The sequence below is a fragment of the Myodes glareolus genome, chromosome 23 (genome assembly GCF_982192425.1).
Source record: "Myodes glareolus chromosome 23, mMyoGla1.1, whole genome shotgun sequence".
Lineage (NCBI taxonomy): Eukaryota > Metazoa > Chordata > Mammalia > Rodentia > Cricetidae > Myodes > Myodes glareolus.
In genome coordinates this window covers 32747335-32770225 of record NC_142048.1, presented here as the reverse complement: position 1 = coordinate 32770225, position 22891 = coordinate 32747335, and the positions used below count along the sequence as shown (strand labels likewise).

Here is a 22891-nt window from a genome sequence, read left to right as displayed (position 1 = left end):
CTGCATTTGTGACCCAGAGCTCACGTAGGGGGAACGATTCTTGTATGTAGGCTATTCATCAAGAAGAGAGCACAGAGGACATTTGCATGCCATTAAGGAACAGCAGTGGGTGTTGATACAATTTGTAGTACTAGCTGTGTCAACACATCCTAGGCTGGTGCCATGTTAAACTCCCGAAACTGAACATTTCACCTGCAAAAGAGTCCTGTCCTCGGAGGATTCATGCATAGGTCAGGCTTATCTGCCCAGAGGTGCGGTTGGTTTTGTCACATGATTATAGTAGTTGGTTTTGTATCCTAAAGTCTCCAGTGGCTTTAAAACTGTCTTGTGAGAAGTGTCTGCAGCTTCCCAGTGTTCATTTCTAGCATCCTTCCCCATGGGCAGTTATTGAGTTCCTGGCACTGACTTCTGTCCCAAGCACAGCACTGGACAAATGCGGGAAGGAAGAAAGCACCCGAGAATGACGTTTTAGAATGTTCTGGATGCTCAGAAATCAAGGTCTGGAGAGACAGAACGTCAAAAATCGAGACAGTAGATCCATTGCAGAACCTAAGAATTTAGGTGGATGACAGTACCGATTCATTTCAGGCCATCTTGCTTTTGTGAAAGAAAACTATAAATTGCTAAAATGCACATTTCATGTGGAATTTTGCAAGCAGGAATCATATTACAATACCCACTTAAAAGTTTTTAGATTCTAAAATTTTCTTAGAACCTAACATGCATGCATATTTTAGTACAGTGGAATTTCGAGGATGTGAGCAGTTTTAATAAATGGCATACTTTACAAGTAAATGAAATATATGGGCTTAATCTGGGGGAAAAAAGGGACATTTTGAGTTCTAAACCATTAAAGTCAGTAAGAGTTAAGCCCCACAAATGGCACTTTTGATCAAGTGCTATTTGTAAGTGCTTTTGTGTTAGCTCAAAATAAAAGAAGAAAGCTGTGTGGGTTTTTGCCTTTTCAGATTATCCTAGGTAACATCTGGTTTGCACTTAGTTCAGTGACCCAAACAGAAAAAGAGCAGACTTTGCATAAAATTTCTGTTGATAGTGCATGTTAGCCGCGCTGAAATGGATCATGTGAACTTTGTGCATAATGAACAGCATATTTACATTGTCTGGATCTTTTATCTTTCCTGAAAGATTACAAGAGAGATATGAAGAGCAAACAGCCCAGTGCTGTCACCTTAAAAGTTATCTTTGTAAAGTATTTAAAATACTCTACTATTTTTCTGCTCTAGGCATTTTCCATGCCTTCTCTACTGCTAGATGTGATCAGTTACATCACTGGACTACCAGAAGCTGTCTTAAATTACTCTGTGCAGAGATTTGCATTTTTAAGGCTAGATGTGATAGTGTGTGCCTACAGAATCTCAGTGCTTGGGAAGTGGAGACAGGAAAGTCAGGAGTTCAAGATCAGCCCCAGCTGCAGGAGACTTTGTCTCAATCCCCCTCTCTCTTAAGTTTTAAGTTGCTTAGTGTAGTTAACCATTTTGCCCATCTGTGGATGGCCAGCACCAGCCTTTCATAGTGTTTAGCTTTCATGGTGTGCAGTGAGGAAGGCTGCAGAGGCTGGAGGTACGTGAAGGCGGAATGAGAAATATTCCCAAAGTGCAGGTTGTGGTCGCATGATCCTGGGATACCAGCATTGAAGAGGCTGACATAGGAGGATTTTGAACCCAAGGTCAGCCTAGGCTACATAGCAAGCTTTTTGTCTCCCCGAAACAAAAATGATGTCCCTGAAGTGGAATAGCTCTCCACTTCATAGAGGGGAGTGTGTACACCAGCTGTCGTCTTTGGTAGTAAGAGTTGTACCACTTTTGAATTTATATTCTAAGAATCAGCCTTTATTTCATGACATAGAATCTTAATGCATTATATGTTAGGTCCAGAGAATAAACAGGGTTGAATTAACTCTGATTCCATTTCTCATTTGTTTGCTTGAATCAGAATTTAGTTTCTTTTCCAGAGTTGGTGGCAAAGTCATTTCACTGAATTAAGTATAAGGAAAAACAAAAAGAATGCAAAAACTGGCATTTGTTTCTTTTTGCCCAGTGTGTATAGAATAATGCATTGAGAAATTCATCTGCAGTAATTATTTACTGGACTGAGATTTCCATGTCTTTTAGTTTTTAGTTTTGTTTTTATTTTTTGAGACAGGGTTTCTCTGTGTAGCCCTGGCTATCCTAGAACTCACTCCATAGACCAGGCTAGCCTCAAACTCATAGCTCTACCTGCCCTACCTCCTGAGTGCTGGAATTCAAGGTGTGTATCATCATTGCCTGCTAGATTTGCACACCCTCAAAGATGAAATATTCGATATTGCGCATTAGCGTTAGTGAATTATGAGATCGCTGGCTCGGAAGCGGTCTATTACACCTGTGTCAAGCAGAGTCGTGCCTGGCTCCTCTGCAGAGGTGTGCATACTGTAAGTGTGAGCTGGCTGTGGGATGTGGGCAGATGTGTCTGAAAACAGTCACATTTCGAAAAGATAACGGACGGTTGAGGATGTCTGCATCTGTAGGGAAAAGTCAACATTTTCTCCTCAGTGTTTTAATGCCCACCACTGCAGTGGCGGTTTTTCTCCTTCTTTTCTCTAGTGCCTGGGAGGACAGGGGAGGTTAGAACTTCAGAAGAGTGTTTAAGTTCCCACTGTGAAGGAGCAAGTGGTCTGTCCTTTCCTGTCCGATCCTTTCCTGTCCGTTATTCCGTAGGATTTCCCCTCTGTGATCCTTCTGAACACTTTGTGCTTGATACCACTCCTGCATCAGAGGCCCTGGCATACAGCTGGGGCATTCCTGGTGGCTTATGACCTGTGGAGGGCTGACATCAGGCCCCATGTGGTTCCCTTCTTCCCCCTCCTCCTCCTTCAGAATTAAATGAGTAGCCTAGCTGACCTCAAACCTAATGTTCACTAGTGTCTGACCTGTCAGGGCTGGATCTTGGGTGGACCCTCTCTGAATGTCCCCCTGTCAGTAATACTCTATTATCCTTGCCCTGGCGACGTTTTTTTTTTTTTTTTTTTTTTTTTTTTTTTTTTTTTTTTTTTTTTTTCCTGTGCTTCTTGAGGTGCCGCAGGCTCTAGGGAGCCTGCTGGTGTCTAAGGATCCCGTCCTCATCACCTATTCCTCCTTCCTCCCTCTGTTTTCTCTTCACTGCTTTCCCTCCATTCTGACTGTAGATGCTCCCCCCACCCGGAGTCCCAGGCAGCCGTTTTAAGAGTGTAATAGCAAATGGAACTGAACTTGGAAGGAGGGAACATTCAGCCCTTTAGACAGTTGTTGTCTCCATCAATTTATGCCATCGTGTTAACTTGTAAGGCCGATCTCCAGTTCCCCTGGAGAGGGTTAGTGATGGGGCTTCCCGACTCCCTCCTGACTCTCATGTGGATGGTTGCATCTGTGATCTGAACACGTTGTGCTTGAGTAACACTTACCAGGCGTTGAACTCCTTTTCCCGGCTACTGTGTTTGTTATTGTTGCAACTACGTTATTTACAGATGAGCAAGGACTCACTGGCTTACCTTAGTGTTTTGCGTACTCTGTCTCTTCAGAGACATGGTGTATCTGGTGAACAGTTCATAACATTTGCAGCTACTGGCAGGTTATATCTTCGGTCAGGTCTTTCAAGGACAGCAATCACTTCATAAAGACCCGCTGACCCAAAACGTCAGACCTATTTACTGGGGAGGGGGTAGGGAATCTCAGCCCAGCTTAGACTCCTGAAAGCTCAGATTAGTGGGAGAACTCATACTGGACACCGAAGCCTATGTCCTTTCTGAAAACTGTCTGGTGCCAGGCCGTGGCATGCACACCTGTCACCTTCACAAAATAATCTGCTGCCCTTAGAGGAAATGACTTCATTTAAGAGTCTTTGACTGGCTGGCTTAAAGGTAAATTTTAAAACGTAAGTGTGTGTGTGTGTGTGTGTGTGTGTGTTGGCTTTTAATTTTGTGATACTAGAATTTTAGGCAAAAAACCATAAAATCTTCTATCTAAAGCTTTTTTAAATATCCAATTCAGTACCGTTAAGTACATTCATATTGGTGTTCAACAGTTTCCTAGTGCTTTTGAATCCTGAATTAAAAAAGAAGAAAGAAACTGTACCGATTAAACAGCCCCTGGGGTTGGGTGGCAACCACTGTCTTATTTTCTGTCTTGACAAGTGTGTAAGAAGAATATTACTTGACATTTTGTGATTGGCTTGTTTTATTTAGCAAAGAGTCCTAAAGGTTCATTCATGTTTTACTGTGTGTCAGAATTTGTTTCCTGTGGTGTGTGTGTGTGTGTGTGTGTGTGTGTGTGTGTGTATGTGTGTGTGCTTACATGTGTGTGTGCTTACATGTGTGTGTGCTTACATGTGTGTTCATGTTCATGTGGAAGCCAGCTGTTATTCCTTAGGCTGTCTGCTTTGTTTTTGAGAGTCTCTGACTGGCCTGAAGCTAACTATGTAGGCGGGTCCAGAAAGCCCTGGAAATCCTCCTGTCTCTGCCTCGCCAAAACCATAATTACATGTGTGTGCTAGCGCACCACTTTTTAACATGGTCTTGGGATCAAACTCAAATCCTTAGGCTTCAAGGCAGCACGGTATCAACTGAGCTCCCAGAATTTGCATCTTTCTTATAGCTGAGTATTATTATTTCATGATATTAATACTCCACATTTTATTTTCCCTTTTTTATTTTTTATTGTTTTTATTTAGCTATATATTATTTCTGCTCCCCTCCCTTCCTCTCCCTGCTCCTGCTACCTCTCCCATGGTCCCCACACTCCCAATTTACTCAGGAGATCTTGTCCTCTTCTACTTCCCTTACTTACCCTTTTATACACCCGTTAACGTTAGGGGCTCTTCCATTTGTGAACACTGCTTCCATGAGCACAGACGTGTGACTGTTTCCCGGAGACCCCACATGTGCCTGGAAATAAAACTGCTGCATCATGTGGTAATTCTGCTTTTTAATTTTTCTTTTAGTTTGCAGCACTGGTTTCCAGAGAGGTGGGGCCATTTCCCATTCCCGCCAACAGCACGCCATCTCCCAATCTCATCCTAATCTCTGGAAGGCATTTTCTTGTTACAAATTTGCTGTAATGTCTCAAAAACAAAAAACAAAGCAAGCCTTTCACTTTTGTTCATACACACAGATTTAAAATCTTACTGGCCATTTTCCCAAGATTTAAAAGGTTTAAAAGATATCTCAGGATATCTTGTTCGTATAATAGTGAACACCATGGGACAAGGGACTCCTGGGGTTGCTTAATACAGATTGCATTTAAATATTAAACATTCACAATAATGTTGATTTCTCTCTATGTGAGTATGTGTTCATTTCTTGTAGGATTTTTTGGCAGCAACAACACCTCACACATCTGTGATCTCAGAGTCTACTTCTAATTTAGCCAGAAAGGAAGCTAAATGAATGAGATCCTTATGCAATATAGTAAGGAATCTGTGGAACTAAGGTGAACCAGAGGCCAATCAACCTAGAAAATTCTCTGTGTCCTAAAACATACATTACACCCTGGGAACAGTAACTGATAAACAGTTGTAAAGAACTCAGTGCTTCTAAGTCTGATGATACACGGCTGTAAGTCTAGCAAATGGAAAGGTTGGGCAGGAGGATTACAAGTCCAAGATCTGCCTGGGCAAGTTAGTAAAATCCTGTCTCAAGATAAGATGCGCGAACTGGGATATAACTCAGCGAGTTGTCCGACATGCACAGAGACCTGGGTTGATCCCCAGCACTTTATAAAACCAGGGCAAGAGGCTGAAGCAGGAGGGTTACACATTCCAGACCAAGTTGGGATACCTAGTAAGACTGTCTTGAAAGAAAGCAAGCACAAAACCAAGAATTTGTTCAGATGGTAGCCCAGACCAAGTGAGTAAACGAGAGAGCATTTTCTTCTCGTCTCTGGAGAAATGGTTTCCTGTCTTATGGGTGGGCACACTGGCAGAACCGTGAGTAAGGGCAATGCCTGCTCTTTTGGATTAAATACACCACAGGGATAGAGGGGAAAGGGGAGTGAAAGGGAAATTATGGGTAAACAGTTGATCCAAATAGGTTGTTGCATCAGTTGAACCTTTAAACTTAAAAGGGGTTTACCAAATCAATATTTACTTGATCTAAGTGTTATGCTGTGGTAATGACCCTTGGCCTTTTCCGGACTCGTCAGTGATGAGAGCATGGCTGTTGGCTTTTTTAAATTCTCTGGTCCCCGTGGCCTTACTGGATGCAGGGATGGGGATGAGGAGTGGGTGTGAGGGTGCAGTGCGTACTTTAGAATAGGACCCTTGACCATGCGACCTGGCTATCAGTCTGAATGTATGCAGAGACCCAGGGGCTGAGTCTTGCTTTATCCAGCCACTGAACTGCCCTTAGATTCCAGCAACTGCCATAGCCAATGCTCTACAGAATCTCCTGTCCTGTGATCACACGACATCCCTGCCTGTTGTTACTCAACTCCTGCATTCTCTCATTGATCTGTAAGTAAGCACATGGTCTCCAGACTTAGACACCTGGCCTATCTCAATCACACTGTATTGGAATACTTCATAGGGACCTAAAAAGATGGGGCTAGAGGAAGGTATCCATTCAGGAAAATTTTCATGTAGCTTATGTTCTACGGGTCTTTATACAGTGCCTCTCAGACTCTGTCACATTGCCTTGTCCTCCAGAGTTGGACACAACTGAGGCAGCAAGAGAATGAAGAAAAGATGGACACACACACGGGAATCACACAGAATTAACTGTGGTCAAGTGGACCGGGCTCTTTCGGAGAAACCCCAGCACCCTGAAAACTCAGCATTTTTGTTAGGTAGAGTTGAACAGAGAGGCGGGGTTATTGCATATAGACAAGCCAGGAGGCAGGATTATTACATACGGACAACAAGGAGACAGGGTTTGTGATACTCAGCCAGATCTTGGGGACTGGTGTAGCTAATCTCTGTGGGAGCAGTCTCTGCAGTGGGCTAGTCCTCAGCTGGTAAACATCCCTAGGAAGGAAACTTGGGTGGACGTTTGTGCTTACACTACCAACACTCTCGCTTTGTCTCCAGAGGAAGGCTTTGCCGACCTTTGAGCCCGAGGCTAATGGAGTTCTTGACACAGTTCTGCGGGTATCAACCACATACATTCCCTTAGGACTGTTTCCCTCGCTCTCTACACCCGTCGACAGCGGTTGAGAAGTAGAGGTGATGATTCTATGGGAAAACTCCAAATAATGCTTGAAACATCAGATATCGCTACCCGTTTCCCCCGTTTTCATCACGTCAAACATAGTCCTTCTGTGGATTAAGACAATAACTGAATTACCCTCATTTACTTCTAGGCGTGAGGCAAAGTCCCAGAGGGTGCAGTTCCTGATATAACCAGTAGTCAATTTATATAAAATCTGAACAAAATGAAATATAACTGATGTGACCTGGAGGGCCAAGATATTTGCTCTGAGATAGTTTTGAATTCAGAAATATGTGAAGACTTGAGAATATTAGCTATTTCAGAAGGTAGATTGGGAATGCAATAGCTAAACCATGAACTGTGTACAGTGTTTTAGGACGTACAATACGGTTGCGCAAAAGTCGGCAGGTTTTTTTCTGCAAAGAGCCTCATATTAAATCATGGAAGGATTTTCCAGCCAGAAGAAATAGGATTTTAATGTATGGCAGCATTCTCAACATGATGCGTTTCTAGATATTTTTCTTTATCTTTAAAGGTTGATTTTCTACCTTGCTTGCCTGATAATCATTGATTGCATTTCCTTTCTTTGGCCAGTCGTGGCTTTGAGCATTTTGACATTGAAAGGTTAAACTCTCATGCAGATGAAGTTTTAAAATTCCAACACATTTTCAGATATATTTTCAGTAGTGTCTCTATGACCTTCAAATGTCCTTATATCAGCTGAGCATTGGGTGGGCGGTCAAGAGTCTGGGCCCAGGAAGAAGTCTGAAGTTGCTAGTTCTTTCTAGGTTATTTGGGGCAGAGCAAACAGCAGAGGCTTACCAGCCAAATGTCTGGTTTTGAGCACATTGTTTAATGGTGCTGAACTTGAGTTTTATCATCTGCAGGTGAGTTGAGGTGCTGAGAACTCAGTGACACACACACAGGTCAGGAGCCTTAATGGATAGGAGGACCAATGAAGAACCTCCAACTTTTCCAGTCTTAATATGCCAGAGTCTGGAATAGGACAGCCTTGCTTAAAAGTAAAATCCTCTTTGAATTACTTTTTCTCCCCATCTAAGAATCTCAGATATGTATTCCTTTTATTTTTCTTTTCTTTCTCTCTCTGCCTCATCCCCAAGTATCAGAGCTAAAGAAAACTCGGGTGCCACTGTGGACTCGGAGTTTCTCTGCTGCTGCTAAACTAAGCTGGATGATGTAACCATTAGCTAACATTGGCCTCTCCCCAAGCCATGGCGACAAGGTTCTTTCCTGAAGGCATGCTCTGGGTAGTATTTCGTCTCAGTTTAGAAGGCGTACGTCACAAGAGGACTATTTATCCGCAGAGAACTGCCTGTGCTTTGCTTTCTGGGCTGTGGGAATTAGCACTTTGGTCATCTTGAGCCCTCCCTGTTTCCTCAAGCTAGTGCCCATCCTGGGAAACACAGAAGTTCAGACTGCGAGTGTGCCTCTGGAGATGGTGCAGGGTACCCCAAGACTTCACCCACTGCAGCAAAATACAAGGGTTGCAAGAAAGAGGAGGGCAGGGGAGAGGTTGTATTCACTGTTGGTTCCCTGTATTATTTCTAAAATGCGAATACACATTAGAGCCTATTGTGGGCAGTCAGACAGAGTGGATTCTGTGTCCTAGCTTGGTATGTCCCAGTATCTGATCTGCTCAAGGTGCTATAACAAATAACCCTAGACTGGGGGCTCAAACCACGAACATTCATTTTTAATTCTGGAGGTTGAGAGGTCTGGGTGTCAGGAGGATGGGGCTCCGGTGGGGGCTCTTGGCTTACAGATGCTTCCTCCTCTCTGTGTTTACATGGTGGCGGGAGAGTATCAGCTCCGGGACTTACTAAAGACACACTTGCATTATGGGGGATAGAAGCAATTCATTCAAATGCCTCATCTAGCCCTCATTACCTCCAAACACAGTCACACTGCGTTATAAAATTCAGGTGAATTTTAAGGCGATGCTGTCCATCCATAACACTTAGGTGGAGCTTAGTCTCCCCGGGCTTTGGCTTTGACAACAATAGAGATGATAGTAGCAACTACAATATAGAGTAGTTGTCGTATTGCCTTTAGGGTCCCCAAGTTCAGTGCTTTTTGATGAAGGTTGTTTGCATGGCCACACTAATGCATTGGTCTGTATTTATAAACCCATCTTATGCTATGAATCTATTAGAACTCTCTTAGGTTTTAAAGCAATAGCTAAGTTCTTTGTAGCCTTATCAAAGTCACGCTTCTGTGTTCCTGCCTGGTTCCCCGAGCTCGTCCATCCAGGTCAGCCTTCACCCGGGTGTGTGTTTGCTGACACCGTCCCTGCCATAACCTTTGTCTCACATCCTCCAGACTCTTTCTTTCCTAGTTTTGCAGCTCTGTCTTGTCCCACTCATCCACATAAAGATGGTGCATGTCTTAAAAACGGTGAAGAACAGAGTTTCTTTAGTTCTCTGAACCAGGACAGGCGGTTTCTCATGCTAAACACTCATCTTACACAGAAGGCTCAGTTTGCTTATTCTCTACTATCTCTTCCCCATAAACCCTTCCAGATCAACAGACAAGAGCCCCCTGGTTCTTCTGTAAGCCCTGGTTCATTTCCTGCCAGGAGGACATGTGATGAATTGAAATGTCTGTCCTCCCAACAATGAATTCGGACACAATATATATAGGATTTTTTTTTAGAAAGAATTTGTGATTATCACCATGACATTAACATACTAAAGCTATAATATGTTTAATTTTATGATACTTAGGTATTGCTGGCTCTCTTTTCGGGACACCAGGAAAGCCTCATGGAGAAATTAGGGTTTGAGAAATATAAGGCAAGGAATAAAAGGGGTGTATGTATATAAGTAGAGATGAGTGTTGACTCACCTAATCCTCAGAGAGGTTAAGATGTATAGAATGGAGCGGAGACTGAATGCTGGGACGAGTTTATGTGTGGGTGCTCACTGAGATGTTTGAATTGCATCAGTGAACAACTAGGGGTTCTGGGAGCTGAGGGTCCTGGGGTAAACTCTAAATTGAAGGATTGCAGCTCCAGGGGTATCCATGAGCAGCAATAGTGGTATTTTCCTATGTGTAAATCTTTAATAAAGAGGATATATATTTTTCAAAGGAGTAGCTGGTTTGCTACAGTAATGTTGACCTGTGAACACAGAACTACTGTAAAAGTTTTTAAAGTATCTGAAAAAGCTGGTCCGTTCTGCTATCTGCTCTGAGATAATTTAATGTGTTGCTGCAGAGCTGAAATATTCGAGGTTGAAATGATCTTTTGCAAACCTGTCCTGGAATGAGCATATTTTTTAGGTTTGATTTTGAAAGAAAACACAATACCATAATGATATTTGCTCTTTTGGATTTGTTGATAGTATTGATTAGGCTAACATATACAAGATAACTATAATTCTCTTAATAATTCTGTTCTCTTCTTTTTTCCTTGAGCCTTTTAGAATACTTGCCATTTAGAAAGAAACACACTTAAAATATGAAATTGTATATTTTGGTAGAAGGAGGACAAAGGAGTATTTATATTTCGGAAGAAAATGGAGGGAAATACTTGTAGGGGTTAGGCAATGCTAAGTGTACTTTGTGTTTTTCCCATGTAAGAAAAACAAAGGCGCTTGTGAATGACCTGTATTTGTTCTTTGTGACTGATGGTAGGGGAACAGAGTGTGTGGCTGTAGGAAATTTACATCAGGTTGGTTTGGCAGGATGTTGATAGCTCCTTTAGGCAGAGTTCCTATGTTGGTAGTTTGATTGATGCCCCTAAGTAGAGAGTGCATTGGTAAATTCTGCTCTTCCAGCCCCATTAGGCCCTGTCTCCACCATTCAGTGCCTCAGAAACTCTTCCCTAGTCAGAGCGCACAGTGAAGACAGCCATACAGAGACTTGGCTCAGGGTGAGGCAGTAGCCCCAGAGAGGGGTTCTGCAAGGGAAGGAGCCATGGCTCAGGGCTCCAGCCTCCTTTCAGCTCTCTGGCAGTGACTCTCTCATTAGCATGGGGTGCTGGGATCTACTTGGCTCAGGAGGGAAACTCAAGAGAAGCCTTGAAGAAAACCCAGCTCTTGTGTCCATGCCCAGAATGATGTGTTACTGGCACACATCTTCCTTCGTACAAGGAAGAAATCAAACCCAAATGTGGAGGCCGACTGCCTTCGTTTTCCTGTTTAAGTGTTCTCTTCAGCACCTCTCATAGCAAAGCACCGCCCTAAGGCCAGGCTTAAGGAATTGTGTTTGGAATGGTTTTTAAATTGAGACCACAGGGGCCAGTGAAACAGCTCAGCAGGTAAAGGCGCTTGCTGCAGACTGACAACCCGAGTTCAGTCCACTTGGTTGAAAGAGAGAACCAAATCCTTCCACTTCTCCTCTGCCTCAGCACATGTACCGTGGTATGTGCAAATACAGTCAATCAATCAATTTATTATATTTGTATTGAGATTGCAAAGACTTCCAAACCAGTAGGAATGCCTTATTGATTATAGTGGCTACAGAAACTCAGCTTCAGACAAGAAAGGGAATTAATTGTCTGGGCTCTATCCAGGACCTCAAGGGTTAAGCATGTTCAGCCGCAGAAGAGAGCAACAAAGGTGGCTTGGAGTTTGCAGGTACCCTGCATCCTTGGCTGTACTACCCAGGTAAGTGACAGAGAGGAGAGATCGGGCAGAACGGGCATGACATTTTATCTTGTTGCCTTGTGTGATGTAAAAGAGAGTTCTGTTTGTCCCAGGTGTCTACTTCCCAGTTTTAACCCGGCAATCTCCATGAACACCTGAAGTGAAGAGCAGAGACTCAGTGTCTGTGGCCGCTGGGCTAGTTCTAGCTAATGCCATGTAACATGACGGGGAGGGGCCCTTCTCACCCTTTCTCATCTCCAATGACAGGGCTGCAGTTTAAAGAGCTCTCCGGACCATGAGGTTGATTTAAGGCTGTGTAGTGACTTGACAGGGGACAAGCTGTAAGGGACTGGTGTCCATGCTCTGCAGACCTCAGGCAGATGACCTCTGGGCCTGCATGACAGAGAAATGAGCCTCTGGCTCGGACCCCTGCTCTCCGGGGTTTTCTGTCATTGATGTTGGAACATAATCCTAACACAGGGACTTTGTGGTAGAACTGAAGACAGATAAGGTTTAAGTTTTCAATATAGGAGAATTTCAAAATAGTGAATAACGTTAAGACCAAAACACGCTGGCAAGCTCTTGGATGAAGATAAAACACCCAGAACAGTGTTTCTAGGAGTTTATATTGAGTTCTTTTTGCATAAGAGCAGAACATTTGAAAGGTTGGAGGATATTTTTTCTTTTTTTAGAGGCCTGAAATTCTATGAAAGCTGTGAACTGTATTCTGAATTTCCTGAGTATATGTGTAAGCTTCCAGATGTTTGGGAGTTGTCTGATTAATAATTTCCTTGGAAATTTCCTTCCCAGCTTAAGGAACTGTGTAAGTTTTAATGTGTTTAAGCTGGGTTGAGATGTATGTGGATTCTGTAGCTCCAGCTGGAACTTTATATGTCAGAACAATATGACACTTTGTTCATTTGCTTATTGTCTGTGTCCACGCTTCCATCTCATTTCGGGTCAGCACCTGGCTTTGTCCACCCTTCTTTCCTCAGTCCCCAGGACTGTGTGTGGCAGCTGCATAGTAGAATGATACAGTTTAGAAGTAGATTTAGTCAAGTGGCCAATCCACATCGTGTGTAGTACTGACTGGCATATGTGTGTTCAGAATTTTTAAATTTTTATTTTTAACATCCATGTCTGCAGAAGGTAAATTGAAGCCTGCCATTATGAACACGCATTGGCCAGTTAGTCTCTAGTTCTTCATTTTCTCTTCATATATGTTGAAGCTGCTTTTTTGTTTTGTTTTGGGGTTTTTTTTTTGGGGGGGAGGGGTGGTTTTTCAAGACAAGGTTTCTCTGTAGCTTTGGAGCCTGTTCTGGAACTCACTTTGTAGACCAGGCTGGACTCGAACTCACAGAGATCCGCCTGCCTCTGCCTCCCAAGTGCTGGGATTAAAGGCGTGCGCCACCACCGCTAGGCTTTCAAGCTGTTTTACAAGTACATCTTGTTAGATGTGACTTCCCAATGTGAGGTTATGTGTTAGAAGCTTGGTCCTCAATGCAGCGAAGCTGAGAGGTTATAGGACATGGGAGGTGGTGCGAGGCTGGAGTTGGTTATGCCTTTGGAGCCATGACCATTGGAAGGGATTAAGGCAGTCTTTGTCGGTCTTAAATGTTATCATAAGAGGGTTGATATTAAATGTGTGAATGTGGCCTCTCCCTGCATCATAGCCTATTTTTCCGTGTTATCTCTCCCTTTGCTCATGGCCCCCACATGTTGCCATCCAGATGGAGTTAAACTGATGCTCCTGGATTGAGTGAAACCCTTCACTGGAAAAGTACTCACCCTCAAGTATTTTTGTTATAGTAACAGAATGGGTATATCTGGATGTTTTTAAGAATAATTTCTTCATAGTAAGTTGACTTTATTCTATTTTGCAAGGAGTCTAGTTAGGCTTTTAGCCTTAGAATTTACTGTATCGTATAAGGTACCATTGTTTTCGTTATGCTTTTTCCTTTCTCTGTGTATTATTGGCATGCGACTGGCTATTTTACCTTTATGGATATGATGATAACATTGGCTGATCCTTTTCCACCCAGCTGTGAAATTTCCATGTTCTTTTGATTTAATGAATCAATCAATAATGAGGCATATATCTGAAAAATTTAAAATCCAAAGGATACTCTCTGATATCAATGGGCACTTTTTTTCGATGATGTTTAACATTTTTGGTACTTTCACATCTGCATTTTAGCAACTGATTTGTTGCTGGGTTTTTTTTTACGGTTTTTTATTTAACTTAATTTCTACTGATTCTTTGGGAATTAACTAGTGATATTTTATGTGTTATGTTTCCAACATACTTTTGGTCCTTGCATTATTGGGAGTTGTTTGTTCTGCCATTTGTCTTCTTCTCCTGTGTGGATGACTTGTGCTGTGTTCCTTTTCGTTTGGTGCTGGGAGCTGAGATTTACGGAGCACACTGTCCTGGCAGTAAAGAACACGGCTGCATGGGCTCAGCTGTCCTTCTCTGGACTCTCTTCTGCTTTTGCTCTGAGGGTCCTTCTCCGGAGCTAATATGTCCCTTAACCCACTCACTGAGTTTTTTTTTAAAGATTTATTACATATAGTATTCTGCCTGCAAGTATGCCCACACGCCAGAAGAGGGCGCCAAATCTTATTACAGATGGTCATGAGCCACCACGTGGGTGCTGGGAATTGAACTCAGGACTTCTGGAAGAGCAGCCGGTGCTCTTAACCTCTGAGCCATCTCCCCAGCCCCTCATTGAGTTTTTTATTTCTCTGATTGTATTTTCCAGGAGACCTGTTTTGGTACTTTTGTTTGTTTGTTTGTTTAATCTACTGGATTGGTTTTCTGTTTTGCTTCATATTTTTTAAACAATAGTTTTGATCGTTTGCATTGTTATGCTCATCTGCTATTTCCGCTATCCAGAGTTTTAGGACGGCTACCTAGTTGCTTTTGTGTGTAGTGCTTTATTGTGTAGTGTCCTGGCTTGTTTTGTTGTGTTTGGAAATCCTGGTTGTAAGCCCAGAATTGGCTTAATTGAATCTGTAGGAATGCTGAAGCTCTGAATTGAGTAGGCTTTCCTCCCAAGGGGATTTGCATTCGTGCCGAATACATGCTAAGGGTCGGTTTTATTAGGTACACAAGTGTGCTGCAGACCTTGGCTACTTGGGTCCTGTTTCCACGCGAGGGAACAGCGGTCTGGCTTCTGCCCTCCTGTCTTGCTCTCCATGGACGTCTGACTCCTTATTAACTCCTTATTGACTGCCCACTGTTCAGCTTCCACCTCCTTCATGTTCATTTTGTCTCCCTCTTTCTCCCTCTGCCTCCCTCCCTTCCTCCCAGACTCCCCCCACCCCCCCCACCCCCGCCGCCACTTCTATTCCTTTCTCTTTTCCCTCCCCTCTTTGTGGCCCCTCATGGCCTTTTGCTGAACACTGCTAAGCTGTGCTGTCATTTACTCAGAATTCAGTTGGGGTTTGCAGGCCCCTGCTGAGCATCCAGCCCATGGTTACCGCTGGGGACAGGATTGCCTACATAGTTGCCAAGCACCAATAGTCTGTGTCCGCTTCATACCTGCACTTGTGATATGGGAAAGTTGGCTTTACCCCAGATAATTTAACAGTGACAGATGTTTGTAAGATTTGACCTCTGTGTCTCTTGACATTTGAAATACAGGTTGAGCATCCTTAATCCCAAACGCTGAAATCCCAAACCCTCTCAATCCAAAATTTATTGAGCTCAAAAGTTCCAGAGTTCAGATATTCATACCAGAGGTGTGAAAGCCAGTAAATATTCTAAAATCACTACATCTCTCAGGTGTCAAGCATGTCAGAGAAGTGATGTGGCTGGCACTAAATTACCAAGCCCACAGAAGACTCTAGTGTCCTTTGTAGTGAGTGGGAAGGCCTTTCTCCGTCTATCCCGGTGCCACTGGACCAGTTTCTCTCCACCACCGGGTCCTGCACGCTAGTTCTCACGGCCACTTATTATCAGTTACAATGGTTTGACCAATGTCTTGGGCTTCTTACTGGCTAGTGCTAACTATTAAATTAACCAATTTCTATTAATCTGTATATTACCCCGAGGCTGTGGCTTCCCAGTGTGGCATGTTGCTCCTGCAATTACATGGCATCTCCCTGATTCCACCTAGTCTCTCTGTGTCTTTGTTTCACCTTCCTGCCTGGCTTTACTCTGCCAACCATTGACCAAAATAGTTTTATTCATCAACCAATAAAAGCAACACATATGCAGAAGGGTATCCCACATCAGTCCTTCAATGTAGAGGAGTTTCAGGGTTGAAGAAGAGGGGAGTTAGAGGGGAGCACAGTGAGCCCTTTGTTCTCACGTCAGTTCCCCTGGAAGACCTCTGGGAGGGCCTCAGAACGACCCAGACAGAGGTGGTCTGGGAAGAATGGCTCCAGCTGTCTCAGTGGAAAGGGAAAGAAACGGAAGTGGGAGTTCAGTGGGAAATTCTCCGGCCTCTGTTTTCTCCTTTAAGGAGATCCTGATTTCTACATGCTACCCTCTTCCTAAATAAAAGTTGGCAGTTTATATAAATGGAGTAATTTCGGTGTTCCAAGAGAAAACTTTTCTAACAAATATCTTCGGTGTATGTTATGGAAATAAGTTAATAATAGATAAATTAATAATAGCCCCTGCCCCACCACTTCACCATCCATGGAGTGCTTGACGTATGGTGAGCACGCAACGTGTGTGCCCTGTGATCGTTACAGGAGCCCGATAAGAGCACTGTTGCTTTCATTTGGCCTCTCAGAAATGTGTCTCATCCCCAGTTCCACACAGGGCGCTGATTTCCAGAGCTACTCAGGGTACCCGTTACGCCGAAGGAGCACACATGTAACAGTAGAACGACACCCGATGAGCGTCAGCTTTTAAAATGTTTGGTTTCCCTCTGGTGCTCTCTGGATAAGAGTTTTGTGATTGTTGCCTCTGTGAAGGGTCAAAACAAAGCAAAACAAAACAGTTTGCTCCGCCCTTTCCCCTTTCCCCTTTCGTAGGTGAGGAAATTACCAAAGAGTATTGACTGGGACAACGGTCGAGGGGGACACAGAGCTCAGCTCTGTTCCTGTATGTAAATAAGGGTGCATGTGGAATATTGTCTTTCCTATTTGTGTGGTCACAAAGCCCCTTTCAGTCCACCAGGGTTTCCCTCAGTTTTGAGGTGAGTGGTGTCTCTCCGCCCACGTCTTCCATGTGCTAAAATGTTCGTCTACGTCACTAGAAGGGTGGGGGGAGATGTTTCATTGTGGATTTTTTTTTTTATTTAAGGAAAATCAAATTGTGAAGGGCTTCTCTTTTAAAGGGGTAACGGGTTTGGTCAGTCTATTAATCTGATTGGCCATAGAAACGAAGAGTAACCATTTCAGTGTGAAGAACTGTAGGTAAACACCATGTTGTCCACCCGAAATATGTACAATAAAAACAAGCAAAAGTAGTCAACCCCCAGACGTAACACAGAAAAGCATCCAGAGATCTACGTTGTGATTATTAGTGTTCGCTGTCCTTGCTTCTCGCCTCCTCATGCCTTGCGTGTGCCCTCACGGGAAGATGTCCCGACAAAGGGGCACTGTGTGGATGACAGTGTGGGACATGGGAACAGAATGATGGGTAAGTCCTGAGGGAGACATAGGTGATAATCTGAAAGGATTTGCTTGCTCTGGTCTTAATTTGATAATCAGCTTTTGACGTTTGAATGATCATGGTGGAGAACCCTGCTCATCTCAGCAATGGGCTGAAGATGGATTCCCACTCAGGAGACATTAAACAATAAGAAGGTTCTGGAGCTTCAGATGTTGAAATACTGTTTTGCTACTTGCTAACAAGAACATACTTCTGTGAGTAGTATTTTTTTTTTGTAAAGCCTCCTATGAAAGATTCCTAAACAAATGTGTTCTTTGTTGGCATAAGATAGAAAAAAAATAGTTAGCTAGTGGGAGTTGGGAACTACCGTTTGCAGTAAATACTCTTTTTGGTGGTATTCTTAAAATGTCTCTTGGTGACAGGGAACTGCTTTGCTTGTTCCTGAGAACGTTCTGTAAGGACGCGGTCCATACCTCCCAAATCCTTTTAGAGTTGGTTTTTAAGTACTCAGAGAAAGTGTGGCTATAACTCCATAGACTGCAGTCCTAAATGGCAAAGCTGTTTGAGAAAAGCAAACATCATATATCACAAGTGTCCTGTCAGATAGTGAGCGCTTGGTCTAAGTGTGTGTGGGGGGTGGGGGGGGACAAGAAAAGTAGGTAGATACAAGAAGGAATAACTGTGGCTGGCTCGGGAATATGCTTGAGGGATTTAATTTTAAAATATGCAGGAATAAAGTAAGTAGTGTGGATTTGTGGAAAAAATGACAGCAAAATATTAGAACTGAAGTTTAATGACATAGATCATTTTGTACGTGTCCCAAAGGGCATGACCTGGAATGGGGGCAGTGGTGACTGAAAGAAGACAACTCCCGACATCCCTTTTGGGGGGCTTTGTGCATGAACGCAATCTGACTAGAATAGAACACATATTCCTGGGGGGTCCTGAAGCCTCAAGTGGAGAGAGAAGAAGGACTGAGCCACGTCCACCTGGTTTGTGATTTCATGTCCGGGTGCATTGTATGTAAGATGTTAAAAGAGTGAGGGAGCAGAAACATGCACTGAATGACCCTCTGTAAACTCAGCATCCCAAAATAGAAGGGGACTGAAGAAGGGAAGAAGCAGTTACCCTTATTTTCAGACAGGAGACCCCCCCCCCCCGGGAACCTCAGGTCAGGCAGTTACATGTTATTTGCCAATCAAAGCCCAGACATTCCTAGTATGTGCTTGGGAAAGAAGGACCAGGCCCCTGGGAGGCATCCTGAGCTCACCACAAACAAGTTATGCCTCACAAACTCTACAACATCCTTTTTATGTGGTTGTTAGGCCAGTGGATATGGGAAATTTGGACATAATGTATACTGTATATGATGGTCAGTACCTGTAATTTCAGCATCCCAAGGTTGAGGTTGGAGGATCATAGGCTCTAGGCTAGCCTGAGACACGGATACAGAGTGAGACCCTATCTCAATAAAAAGCATGCGTGGAAAATGCCAAAATAATACATCAGGATTTCACAAAGCATTTAACTCCATTTATTGTGACAACCTTGGCTGGATAGGTGAAGAGATGGGCTAGAGAGAAATAAAAGTTAATTGGTAGATGTATGATGTGCCCAGAGTCTTGTCAGCAGGCCAGCTTCGTTAGAGGGACATTCTTGGTGCTATCATATGTGCTTGCCTATGTAAGGCATGACGTTTTACATATAATTTACTTAAAGTTGGAAAACATACCTGTCAAAAATTGCAGTGATACAAAAATAGGTAGGGTACTTGATGAATTGATTGCTGGACCTTTACTACAGCAGTCACAAATATGTGTGACACTAAAGAAGCTAACTTTCAGTTTTGAAATGGTATGGTAAAACTTTGGAGTTCAGGCATCTGCTTGTATAGATATCTTTGATAAAAACAGGCATGTAGGTTTGAGTTGACTACAAACCAGGTGTGAATCGGTCATAGATGTCTGACTGTATTTCAACTTCTGTGGGGGCACAAGGAACGCAGCAAATAAATAAACTATAGACTAATGTTTCAGGAAACTTAACAGCCTAAAGGAGTATGCTGATTTCTAGAGCTTGCCATACAAAAGTACTATAAACCAGGTGACTTTTAACAGAAATGAACTGTGTGGCGATTCTGAAGTTACAGGTCCAAGAATCAGAATGACAACAGGGCACAATTCCCTGGGGAAACTTGGGCCACGCTCTCTTTCATTCTTCTTCTTGTAGTGAGTGGCTTTCAACTTTTGGTGTTTGTTGGGTAAAATATACATCACTAATTTATGCTTCTGACACTACATGGCATTTTCCTGTGTGTCACATGGCAGTTTTCCTTCATATGTGAACACAAGTCATTCTGCCAGGGGCTTGACTTAATGATCTTAATGCCTACAAAGACCCTATATCCATTTAATGTCATCAGGCAGGGTATTAGGGTTTAGCATTTCAACAGCTGTTTGAGAAACACAACTCAGCCTGTAATGAGGAGTAAAATGTGTTCATCCAAGTGGTTGCCTATAATTGTTATAAAGACAGAAGTGACATAAAAATACAGAGTAGGCTAGGGTCGTAGCATGTTTGCTTTTTTACAACGTGTGAGCTTGTAGGTTGGATCCCCAGCACCAAGAATGAAAAAAACAAGAGCCAGTGTTAGGAAAACATGAGCAACCTAATTTAATGCAAAGGGAGCTATCAGGTAAAAAAAAAAAAAAAAGGAAAAGTCGTTTCCCAAGAAGACTCACCAAGCAGAAAGCCCTAGGCTCTGTGTTCTGAGGAAGTTACAAGGAAACCCATTGTTGCTCAAGGCAGAGAGGAGGGAACAGAAGATGGGCTGAAGAGATAGTGAGATGCAGGTCCAAGGCCTGTGTGCCATGTTTGTCGGGTGTATAGGGGGTTAAAAGCAGCAAATTGATAGACGTATGCAGGGTGGAAGTGGACTGTAAGCAAGTGGGACTTTGTGTATGCTTGGCCACATCTGGAACTCTCTGCCTTGACAAGTGCATCTTCCTTTACCTCAGAGGTTCTCTGTGTTGTGAGACTTGAATGGATGTGTGTATAAAATAGAGGATGTCTTTGGGCAGTAGCCATTTGGATTTATTTGAACTTGGAAACACATTCAGGAGATGAAAAGTTTTCTAGCAGGGAAGGCTGCCCACGGGGAGGACAGGATGCCTTCGTACCCAGCCTCTGCGTGAGGGCAAAGATGAGGAAGACAACCTGTAGCAGTGAGGTGAAGAGGAAGCCATTTCCGTAAAGATCCTCTACATGCAGCATCCATGAGGTTTGAGAGGGGGCAGGGAGATTTCTAAACTATATTACACCTTCTTTAAAAAAATTAAGAAAATGAAAAATTTAGTGTTATTGGAGAATAATCAAATACCTGAATTTATTTAAAAATCTTGGTAGCATTATTCAGATGATTTGGCTGTGCTGGGCTGTGCTGTGCTTTGCTGTGTTGTGCTGGGTTGGACTGTGCTGTGCTGTGCTGTGCTTTGTTGTGCTTTGCTGTGCTTTGCTCTGTTGTGCTGTGCTGGGCTGTGCTGTGCTGGGCTTTGCTGTGCTGTGCTGGGCTTTGCTGTGCTGTGCTGTGCTTTGCTGGGCTGTGCTGGGCTGTGCTGTGCTGTGCTTTGTTGTGCTGTGCTATGCTGTGCTATGCTGTGCTTTGTTGTGCTGTGCTGTGCTGGGCTGTGCTTTGCTGTGCTGTGCTGTGCTGGGCTGTGCTTTGCTGTGCTGTGCTGTGCTGTGCTGTGCTGTGCTTTGCTGCGCTGTGCTGTGCTGTGCTGTGCTGGGTTTTGCTATGCTGTGCTGTGCTGTGCTGGGCTGGGCTGTGCTTTGCTGTGCTGTGCTGGGCTGGGCTGTGCTGTGCTGTGCTGTGCTTTGCTGCGCTGTGCTGTGCTGTGCTGTGCTGTGCTGTGCTGTGCTGGGCTGTGCTTTGCTGTGCTGTGCGGAATCCCATTTGTCTTTGCTGACACACTGTGATAGTCGCAGTGAGTCTTTAAGGCTCATGTCTTTGGCCCAGTTCTCTCTGCTCTTTCCCTGTCTATTCCTTCAGTTGACCACTCATTCTATCAGGCGTGATTATACAGATCATTGCAATTAATTTGTTCAGCAAAATACGTTTTCTTTTAGAAACGATGGCATGTGAATATACACATTCAGTTTGACACCGAACAAGCAGTGTTATCTTCTTTGGGGAGGAGGGAAACAGAGGACACATAGTAAATACAACAGTATGTTTACCAAGGTACATTTGAGAGGGATTTCAACACTCACCCCTCTCTCTTGGAGAGGATCTGAATCAGACTCCAATCCTCAAAACCTTCCTTCCTCCCTCTTCTCTTGGAACAGGTAGATAGGTAGTCTAAAGACACTCATTCTTTTGATTGTTGGCTTTTCTTTGGAATGAGTGGAGTAGCTAGGGGCTGGCAGAGAAGGCAGAGAAATGTCTTGCTGACTTTAGTGGCTCAGAGGTTCTGGGATAAGGACAGAAGCAGAGGGCCAGGGGACAAGTCAGCAGTAGCTGGGAACACACAAGTCAATATCTCTTTTCACGTGTGTGGGCGAGAAAGCAAATGTTCCAAGGATAGTTGGCGAGCAGATCAGAACACGGCATTCACGTGGAGAGCTGCAGAATTCACAGCTGGAAGGGTAAGCTAGAGACGGAGACCAGAGGGAAACCCAGGATGGAGGCAGATGAGAGTCCAGTGTGAATAAGCATTCAAATTAAAATCCTACTAGTTTTTATCGTAATTCTTGTATCTGTGTTCTAATGTTCATGATATAGATAGATAGATAGATAGATAGATATGGAAATAATATGATATATTTCTGAGAGTACTTAAAATTATGGAAACTAAATTCTGCTTTCTTAACATAATTCATTTACAAACCCTTGTACAGTGCAGTCTCGAGCATTTGCTGCTTCTCCCAAGCATCATTTAAAGTGAGAACTGAGAAACAGCAGTGTTGGTTTCCTGGACAGAGCTAGGACTCAGGTCTAAGGTAATGCGCTCTCTCTCTCTCTCGCTCTCTCTCTCTCTCTCTCCCCCCACATTAGTGCTAAAGACCAAAGACTGTGCAGGCCAAATCAGCTCTCTCTCTCTCTGCCCACATTAGTGCTAAAGATCAAATCAGACAGTGTTTTGTAAAGCAGCAGCAGGAATTCAGAGTAGAAGAGAGTGTTTATCTTTCTTCTTACAGTCTTCTTAACAACACTATACATGTGTGCTTATAATGTGAATTGCTGGCTTTAAAATACTTTATGTTGGATATTAATATATTTTTGTACGTTTGTGTGGGTATGTGGTATGAGTGTGTGACCATGTTTTGTGTATGTGTGTGTGTGTGTGTGTGTGTGTGTTGCATGCTTGAGTACACACAGGTGGAGACCATAGCTGAATAGCCGGTGTCCACCTCTATCCGGCTGTCTTATGGCCTTCAAAGTGGCCCTTTGAAGAGAATTGGAAGCTCTCTCTATTTGGACTATGCTAGTGAGCCAGCAAGCTCTGGGGTCCACCAGTCTCTTTGTCCCTAGTG

The 22891-nt window shown here is 43.5% G+C and overlaps 1 protein-coding gene across 4 annotated transcripts in view; it reads left to right on the top strand.

Moving 5' to 3' along the window:
- Slc7a2 (solute carrier family 7 member 2) overlaps nucleotides 1-22891 on the top strand; it is a 58933-nt gene that overhangs the window by 6452 nt on the left and 29590 nt on the right. The window contains exon 1 of one of the 4 annotated variants that reach the window (XM_085680217.2): nucleotides 3689-3895. The exons of the other annotated variants lie outside the window; for them this stretch is intronic. The gene's annotated coding sequence lies outside the window, so the exon portion shown is untranslated. Of the gene's footprint in view, nucleotides 1-3688; nucleotides 3896-22891 lie in introns of those variants that run through there. 4 annotated transcript variants of the gene reach the window in all.